Source organism: Odocoileus virginianus, chromosome 1 (assembly GCF_023699985.2).
Source record: "Odocoileus virginianus isolate 20LAN1187 ecotype Illinois chromosome 1, Ovbor_1.2, whole genome shotgun sequence".
NCBI classification, from domain to species: Eukaryota; Metazoa; Chordata; class Mammalia; order Artiodactyla; family Cervidae; genus Odocoileus; species Odocoileus virginianus.
Window position 1 is genome coordinate 23,316,513 of NC_069674.1, and position 9,195 is coordinate 23,325,707.

The 9,195-nt window shown below is 42.6% G+C and overlaps 1 long non-coding RNA gene across 1 annotated transcript; it reads right to left on the bottom strand.

The window, feature by feature from the left end:
- Positions 1-651: 651 nt before the first annotated feature.
- Positions 652-8,920, bottom strand: LOC139034455 (uncharacterized). The gene is made up of 3 exons (XR_011486977.1): positions 8,795-8,920; positions 4,437-4,526; positions 652-938 (listed from the first exon to the last, which is right to left on the bottom strand). It is a non-coding gene; the product is annotated as an uncharacterized lncRNA (long non-coding RNA).
- Positions 8,921-9,195: the final 275 nt, after the last annotated feature.

Below are 9,195 nucleotides of genomic sequence, written 5' to 3' on the forward strand. Positions count from 1 at the left end.
GCAGGTTATCCTCCATAAGGTATATGTGCCTCATCCAATTCGTTCATGGCCTTAAGAGAAAAAGATTGTTGTCCCCCATGGAAGAAGGAATTCTGCCTCCAGACTGCCTTCCAGCTCAAGACTGCAGCATCATCTCTTCTCTGGGTCACCAGCTTGCCCTGCAGATTTTGGATTTTGCCGACCGCTGACCGCCAAAGCCATTACCTTAAAATCCAGTCTCTCCATCTCCCCCTCTGTCTCTTTCTTTGTGCGTGTGCACACTCACACACACCACATTCTGTTGGCTCTCTTTCTCTGGAAAACCGTGGCTAATATAGACAGGAAGACATAGAAGTTTAAACTGTTCAGCTGCTGTTGATACTAACAAAAAACTGCATCAGGCCTCTCTCAGCGTGCTTGGTGGAGGTGTGTATTGCTTGTTGTGTGGATGAGGAAAGCGAATTCCAGGAGGGATGTGTGTACCCACTGTGATGCAGAAAGAAGATGGGAGAGCCAAGGAGAGAACTCTCGATTCCTCAGGTGTGGTTCAGTTGCTCTCTTGGTATTTGGCTCTCATGTTCTTATTAAGCAAGATAATAAAGTTACTGGGTTTCCAGACATAATTACTGCTAACATTTGTGAACTGTTTTCAGGAGGTCAGGTCTATCCTAATTGCTTGACAGGTGTTAATGATTTTAATTCCTACAACGACCCAGTGAGATCAGAACTGGTATTAACCCCCTTTCACAGAGTTTAGACCCCGAGTCCCAGTGAGCAGCATGGGCACTGCCACCCAGCCAGTGCGTGAGAGAGCCCGGTGCAGGCTCCAGAATCTGTGCTCCTCACTTCCATTCCGCTGCGTCTTGGCCCGAGATGTCTTGAGCATCACCCCCTCATCTGTCCCTTGGGGGCCACCGTCCAGAACATTCATCATGATGGTGGTGCTTTGGTAGGACTTGCTTTAAAAGAGAAGATGTTATGTGTTAGTTTTCAAGAGGCCTTCCTATACTACTTCCCTTGCTGCCTCCTTGAGAAACAGAAAACATTCCCATTATAGGAACACTGTGGGGTAAATTCTTGCCGGGGTGTGCTTTCAGCGACTAGACTTTCCTATCTAGCCTAGGGGCACTAGGGGCCACCTGAGTGGCCAAAAATCCTGTAGAAACATGATGAAGTGGTGATGTGGCTTAGCTCCTTGTCCAGCAGTTTGGGGTATGCTCTGGGGAAGAGGGCGGCAGAGTCTTCCATGTGTGTCCCTTGGATCTCTGAGGAGACACCCCTCATAACTGCCATTTAGCAGGCCTTTGGTGTGTCAGGGATTGTTTTAAGTGTTTCACAAACATGGTCTCGTGGAATCTCCTTCACATCATCATCCCATTTTACGTGTTAAGAAAGCAGTGACCCAGGGAGCTCACGCTTCCGAGGTAGGATTTAAACCTTGTCTAGGGACCCCAGCCAGCTGTGTTCCCTGTCAGTCTGCTGGCACCTCCCTGATGCCTGCCATTCCTGCCTGCTCGACTGTAGGCTCTGTGAGGCCAGGGACTGTTTTCCCCTGGGTTCACCATCAGACTTCAGTATCTACAAGCTGCAGGGCCTGACACACAGGAGATGCTTCATACGTTTATGTTGAGTGATCAGCAGACTCGCCCTGTTCTTTGGGATCACTCCCTAATACCCATCGGGCCAGGGGTGGGGCAGGGAGAGCACCGACCTCCTGAGGGTATCTTGGACACACGTGGGTTTAGCCCTCTGGCACCTGTTCCAGGGTGTTTTCTCCTTCAGGTGAACCTCTCAACCTGGGCCCAGCCAGTTCCTATATGACTCCGTGAGTAACTCTCCTTCCCAAAAGAAGTCTGCACAATACTGTGTACGTCGCTGTCGTGAGCTGTCAGGATCTCCACGTTTCACAGCTGGTGTGCCACACTGGCCTAGGACACCATTTAAGTAAGACTGGTGCTTTTAAGGGATCATCAGTTGTTGATCATCATCATTTTAAAAACACTCCTTAAACTCTCTGCTTCTTCCATTATCGCAGACTCCTCTTTGTCTCTTTCTGTCTGTCTTTCTCTCACACTTTCTTGGTCTCACACACACACACATCCCTTAATTTGTCGCCCACGTGTCTCATAAACATCTTTTTTAGTGAAACACGTGGTATACATGGGAGACCACTTTGTAAAATGAAACCGTGTGATTTATTATATTTTATCTCATTTTCCTTAAAATTCCTCTCCTTTGATCCATAAATGAAAGCTAGATATTGTATTCAGTAACCTTTAAATAAGCTAATTTTTCCTTTTGGAAATAGTAAGTTATGATGACATTGACCGAAAAATTACTGTTGATGTAAGAAGTCTTAGAATTTACGTCCAACTCTAGGCCATGAAAGAATGTGGATTCACTTAGTAAAAACTCACTAACAGCCTTCTCTGTGCCAGACTTCACCTCCTCTTAGCTTTGGAAAGCGTCAGAGCTAGGCAGTGTATGTTTGGGAATGACCAGTCAAAACAGTGAGACAAGGTAGGCAAGAATCTAATTTTCAAAAATTTAAGTGGTGGGGAGGAAGCATGCCTCAAAACAGATTATAGTCTTATCTCACAGGAGGTCTAAAATTAATAAATGCACTTGAGAGATGTTCCCTCTCAGCATTCTTAAGCTCAGTTATTTTGCTGGCACTCCTTTTGAATCTCTGTTCTGAATTGTTTACTCTTTTTTTTTTTTTCCCAGTAAGGAGGAAGAAAAAGTTCTTAAAAATTCATTAGAAATTAATTTTAATCTCAGCATTTAGTATTCTTTACAATATGGTGATAAAGACTGATTTGGAAGGGCAGCACTTGGTGACCAGCCATGGAAAAGGAGGACAGGCCGTGGTTCTGGCTAGTGCATCTTTGCCATGATGGAGAAATGGTGTTGCTTTCACTGTAATTCTTTCATTCCCTCCATTGCCAAGCCCAGTGGCTTCTGTTACAACATGTGGCGACTTCTCCCTTAGAGACTGACTCAGTCCAAGTTGCCATAATATTTAGGACCAGCTACAAAGACATTTTTTCCCCTAAACCCATGCCAAATCTAAGTCAAACTGTCTTCTCCTCCCTGGCCATTCAAATAGATTCAGCTCCTGTTTGCACAGCCCAAGAAATGCACAGGCCTCTCTTTGTTTCCTTGCCTGTTCAAGCAGATGAATAAAGAAGGCGCATCATGCCGAGTGCTGCTTTGAGCTTGGTCACTTCCTTCTAAAATGGACTCTTATATGTATTTTAAGAATTGCAACTTAGATGCTCTAGAAAATAAGAAAGCCTGTACGTCCTAAGTTTGTCTATAGTAAATCACTGCTGTCTGTGCTGATGGAGGAGAGAAGAGGAACTCGAAACCACAGGCCTTCACCAGATGCGGCACTGAGCTCCTCCTGGACAAGCCTCCAGAGGCCCGAGGCTGGGCAAGGCAGGGAGAGGTTCTCATCCTAGGCAGCTTGGACAGACCATCTGCTAAATAGACAACACTAAACAAGTAATATCAATAAATCCATTTTGTTTTTAAGAAAGAAAGCCTCCCAAAATAGAAAAAGAATCCTTGATAAATAAATTTGTTCTGACCTCTAAACCTAGTCAGGGCTTCCCTGGTGGCTAATACGGTAAAGAATGTTGCCTGCAATGCGAGAGACCCGGGTTCAATCCCTGGGCCAGGAAGTTCCCCTGGAGAAGGAAATGGCTACCCACTCTAGTATTCTTGCCTGGAATATTCCTTGGAAAGAGGAGCTTGTCAGGCTACAGTCCATAGGGTCGCAAAGAGTCGGGCATGACTGAGGGGCTAGCGCTTCCACTTCCACAAGCCTAATCATTTTATCCCTTGGCATTTGATTCTCATAAAACACATGTGTGTTTTATTCATCCTTGTAAAAGTAATTATATTCCATACCCAACTTTATTAGTATACATTAATTTCTTCATATTTTTAGCAAAATGTGCTTTCCTTCACTGTTAGTTTGTTTTGAAGTGTAACTTTCAGCACAGTGCATTTTATGAGTTGTATTTCTGTCTTTTTAATTTGTTGGTTATTTGATATATACAAGAGATTACTCATAACATATAAGTAAGCTCCAAAGCACAATTTTTTAAAACACTCCAGTGACCCACCTCCTCTTTTAGGAACTGGAATGATACAGATGCTTCTGGATCTTTGTACTTCCTTCGCACTATTTTCTGGCTTCCTTGCAGTTTAGAAATTTGTGTTTATAATTCTCCTGATTTTTTTAACAGATATATAAATTTTATCACATAAATGAGCATTGCTAAAGGTATTTTGAGATACCAGAAAGTGGTATCACACCATGTGTAGATTTTTGCAGCCTATGTTTTCCTTCCATATTGTGTTTATAAAACTCCAAATAATAAAAATAAATGAAAAAAAAAAAAACCTTATCACTCATTTGGTTTAAAAAAAAAAAAAAAAAAACTCACCCATGTTGTTGGGAGTCGGGCTGCAGTTCCTTTGTATACATTGCCACAGCATTCCAGTGTGTGTGACTGTATCACAGTTTACCCAGTATCCTGTTTATGGGGAAAGGGGAAAAATTACAAGCAGTTCTGTTTTAGTCCTGTTAACTTTGAGATGCCTGTTATAATTCCAGTGGGGATGTTGAGTTAGCAGATAGACATTCAAGTTTGTAATTCAGAGGAAGGTCTCTGATGAAGATACCAGCATGTGGATGGCAGCTAAAGTATTATTTCTCCAGCCATTTGTAGAATGCTGTTTAACCCATTGATTGGCATTTTTATTTTTTAAAAGTTTTTAAGTTTTATATTTCTCTTTTTTCCAATCTTCCTGGTCACTTTGCTGAAATGTGACTTGTTAAAAAATAAATGCGAAGAGTACGAGCCTTGGAGAAAATAGAGGGAAGTGTCTTGCAAACTCTAAAGGGCTGTATAAGCTTGGGTATTTTATTATTACCTCTCTCAGGGAGTCTCATTCAGTCCAACTGAAACTATATAAGTTTGCATTGGAAATTTAAAAACTATATACTTAATTATTATATCTTATTTTAATACTTTGTTAACTTTTAGCTAATGACTAATGTTTACCTAGTGCTTATTTTACATGAATTAAGACATCTAATCCCTAAAACAGCCTATAACAGGTAGATGGTATTTATTCATATTTTACAGATGAGAAAACCAAAGTTCAAAAATGGTAGACTCAGGATTCGAATGCACAGATTTGGCTCCTAAAACCTGTGCTCTTAGCTAGTATGTGGGATTGCCTCTCTTTTCAAGGACAAGTTTCAACCAGTTCCTTCAGCTTCAAGCTTTCAAAACCTTTGTGGGTCACATTGCAGCATGGCCACCTTGAACCACCTACAAAACAGCACTCAAGGCCGCGGGCGCTGGCAAAGGGCCTTGTCTGAGCTGACTTAGTTTCACCACTGGACTGGCCCGAGATCTCACAGGGCACTCCCGCCTACCAAGTGTCCATTCTGTGCACATTAAAAATGATGCACTTGATTTAAGTTCTATGCCTAAAGCTTCCCAGTGAGCCAGTAGTGGGCCAGGGACTGTGATCCGGGTCTCCTGCCTTTCAAGCACTACATTTGTTTTGTGTTAATAAACCATATTTCTCCACGAGATCTGGCAGAAATTTGAAAGTGCTTAATTTTACTGCAGTAAATACTAAGAATCCTTTTCAAAGCATAGAAACCAAGCCCCAGGCAGGGAAAACATGATTTACTCTCAGAGCCTTTGGCAAACTCACACTGGCGCTAGAATTAGATCATAGATCGCTGGCCTTGATTCCGTGTCCTTCTGGGGATGACTGAAGGGGGTCAGGACCTCTGCTGCGGTCACAAGGCCACACTTGGACCTGGACATACTCTTGCAAGTGGAGCTGGAACGTATGACGTCCTACCCACAGAGCCAGCATGTCACAGCTGATTGCCATGGGGGTTGTGACAGGGAAGTCACATTCCTGGGACCACCTGTGATACGGGTCAGGACCCAGGTGAGTTAGCCCAGCTAACTCCAAGCTAGTCGGAACCAATACTTGTCTGCCTTTTTTTGTTGTGTGACAGGTGCCGTGCATTTAATGTGCTACAGTTGTGAATGTGCCATACTTTCTAAACCTTGGTCAGTCAAGAAAAAACTATAAGCATCAGGAGAAAAAAAATCTTGAATTATAAACTGCTTGAGTGTAGAATGTATGGGGAGTGGTTTATTACTTTTGTCATCAGAAGAATGGTAAGTGTATTGTGAACCCAATAACACACTGTGATAAATTGATAGAGAAAAACAGAGAGAAAGGATTCAGCAAGAGGGAAGCTGAATTTCCAAGGTTGGTCTGGTTGTGTTCATACGGGAACTGGGGTTGGGTGTCGTATTCATAGGAGGGCCACAGTGCTGAGGTGCACAAGGACGTGTGTTGTTTCTTTTAATTCTCATAATTCCCACGACAGCTGAGATGGGAGTTGAGGTTTACCTCTGCCCTGATGGAAGGGCTCTAGGCAGTTGGGACAAAAACAGACCTGATCAGGGCTGCACTCAGCTCAGCAGGTTAACTTTGCTGTCTGAAACTGTTCCTCAACCAGACGCTTCAGAACTATATGATGATTGGTTTGGGCTTGTCTTGTGTTCACACTTTCTCTGCATTGCACATGACTGCATTGCCACTTCCTGCAGCCTTGTCAGTTCAGAGCTTGGGCAGTGAGCAGCCTGGTGGCCAGGTGAGCTCAGCACACGCAGCCTGTGAGACGGTCACAGGCTGTGTGAGCTCGGGCGAGTCCTCCTCGGCCCTGTGTTGATGGTGTGGTCCATCGTATCATCATAGGATATGTTGTGTGGGGAGGACACCCTGGATATTCTCCCTGGAGCCAGGCAGTGGGAGGGAACACCACTTCAGTTCTTCCCAGTCATCAGGTCTGACATTGCTCTCCACCCAGTGGGTGACCCTGCTTATTATTGGTAAATGATTTCCTTGTTGAGAGGCATCCTTCACACCAGAAGGTGCATTTGTGTGTGGGTGATAAAAATGAGAAGAATTGCTGGAGAACTAGTTCTTCCTTCACAGGAATATATCCAAAGTTAAAAATCAGTCTTTTGTGTCAGTTTCCAAAACATGTTGAATGAATAAAAAGGGGAGAAATACTGGACCGTGGTCACAGTTCTTAAGAAATACAGCTCTGATTTTACATGCCCCCTGAAAAGTCAGTGAGGAGAACTGTCTTCCATAGTGGCTGCCGTATAGCTAAAACATGAAAGATACAGGAGCTAACTACTACTCATTTTTGTGCCTCTAGGTGATGCACAATAATTTTAATTTTATGTTCATTTAGGGTTACTGTGAGATTTGATGAGATAATAGTTACAAAGAATTTTAAATTCTATAAATGAAGAATCTGATGAAACTGTAACAGTACTTCTTTGCTTTGCTTAAAACCAGTGTAGCTGCTGTTAGTGTTTTTTCCTTTCCCTGCCTTTCTTCCATTCTTTCTCTTACTACTCTCTTCTCCGCTTCCCTCCCCTTCTTCCATTCATTCCACAGTGTTTGTACAAAGATGATACAGACACTAATCCTGTCTGCATGGAACTTACAGGTTTATGGAAGAAACAGTGTACAAACACACACACAGGTAATCGCAGGTTATGATGTGCTAAGAAGAAAAAAAACAGAAACAGTAAAGAGTCTCAATAAAGCCTGTGTTTGCCTCTCTGTGTACATAGTGGAAACTAAGGAGAATGATAGAGCTGTTGTTGCCAATTGGAGGGTAGGTTTATAAGCATAAAGACTGGTCTTAAGGACTTCCCCGGTGGTCCAGCGGTTGAGACTGTTCTTCCACTGCAGGGAGCACAGGTTTGATCCCTGGTCAGGCAACTAAGATACCACATGCTATGCAGCATGGCCAAAAAAAAAAAAAGACTGATTTTATAAAGCTACTTACCATAGAATCATTCTTGGAGATTAGTATTATGTTTGTTCTCATGTAGGTAAAGAATGGATAGATAGTAAGTTAGTTTTTCCTAACAATCACAGAAGATGATTTGTGAAAACCAATGTCTCACGTGTGCATTATAGGATTGGATGATGACTGTTGGTTATGTTGTAATAAACTTAGAGGAAAAGCTTTTATTATTATTATTTACAAATGAGTTTAGAGCAAGGATACACCTTTCTCTGCCATTTTCAGAGGAATTTGGAAAGGGAAAGCTCATTTCTGTGGGATTTATGATAGCCATCGGTTCCTAAAGAAAATTCATGGAAAATTCCCATCATTGTTCTTACACTGAAATCAGGGATCAAGTCTTCGGTTCACATGAGAGTCAGTGGGCATGAAAGTGTGGAAGGAAAACCCCATCCCTGCTGAGGGTGGCCATCCTGGCCGGCAGGTTGGCCAGGTCAAGTTTCATTTCTGAGTGTGGATGCCTGGCACGTGTGCTGGAAGTGGCTGGGCTCAGGACACTTCCTACTTCCCATCACCTGGAGGGAGGGTTCTGGAGCTCAGTCCTTCCCAAGCCTCACCATAAAACAAGCAGAGACAGCACCTTCAGTTCAGGGAACACATCCAGGGCTTAACTCCTCAGGACCGTCTTTGAGTCCCCCCAGGACAGACTGTGTCTCTTCTTTGGCCCTTCGGACTTAAAAGCAGCCAGGATTTTTAAACTGACTAACCCTTAAAGATTTCCAAACAGAGGAGAAAATTAGAGCAGAGACTTATTATAGCCAAAAGTTAACATTCTTTAATATTACCCCTTACCCTTAAGAGTAGAACAGTAGATCATTGAAAGTTCATGTTGTAACTGATTCCATATTTAAATAATTGATAAATCAGTACCTCGTTTTAATGTTGAGTTCTCTTCAGGTCCATATCACCACCATCATTTCCATGAGGTTCCAGGTCCTTTGTAAACAAATGAAACACAGTGCTTTCTTTATGACATGAGTTAAATCTAGATCCCAGTGATATTTGGCACTTTCTTAATACCCAGATGGGCACAGCGTTTGGCTTGAAGTGAAGACGTGCGTGGGGTTTTAATCACATCATGTTTTATTTTTTCTCCTCTAAATATCGCCATTTCAATAGTTGCCTCTTAATGAATGACTGGTTGTTTACTGTGGTTTATAACCAGAAATTTGAACATTAAAAAATTCTAATCAAAATACAGATGGAAAAAATTTTCCCTCTCAGTCTGTCATCTCTTATATTAGAATAAAAATAAGTAGTCTTCGTTTTTG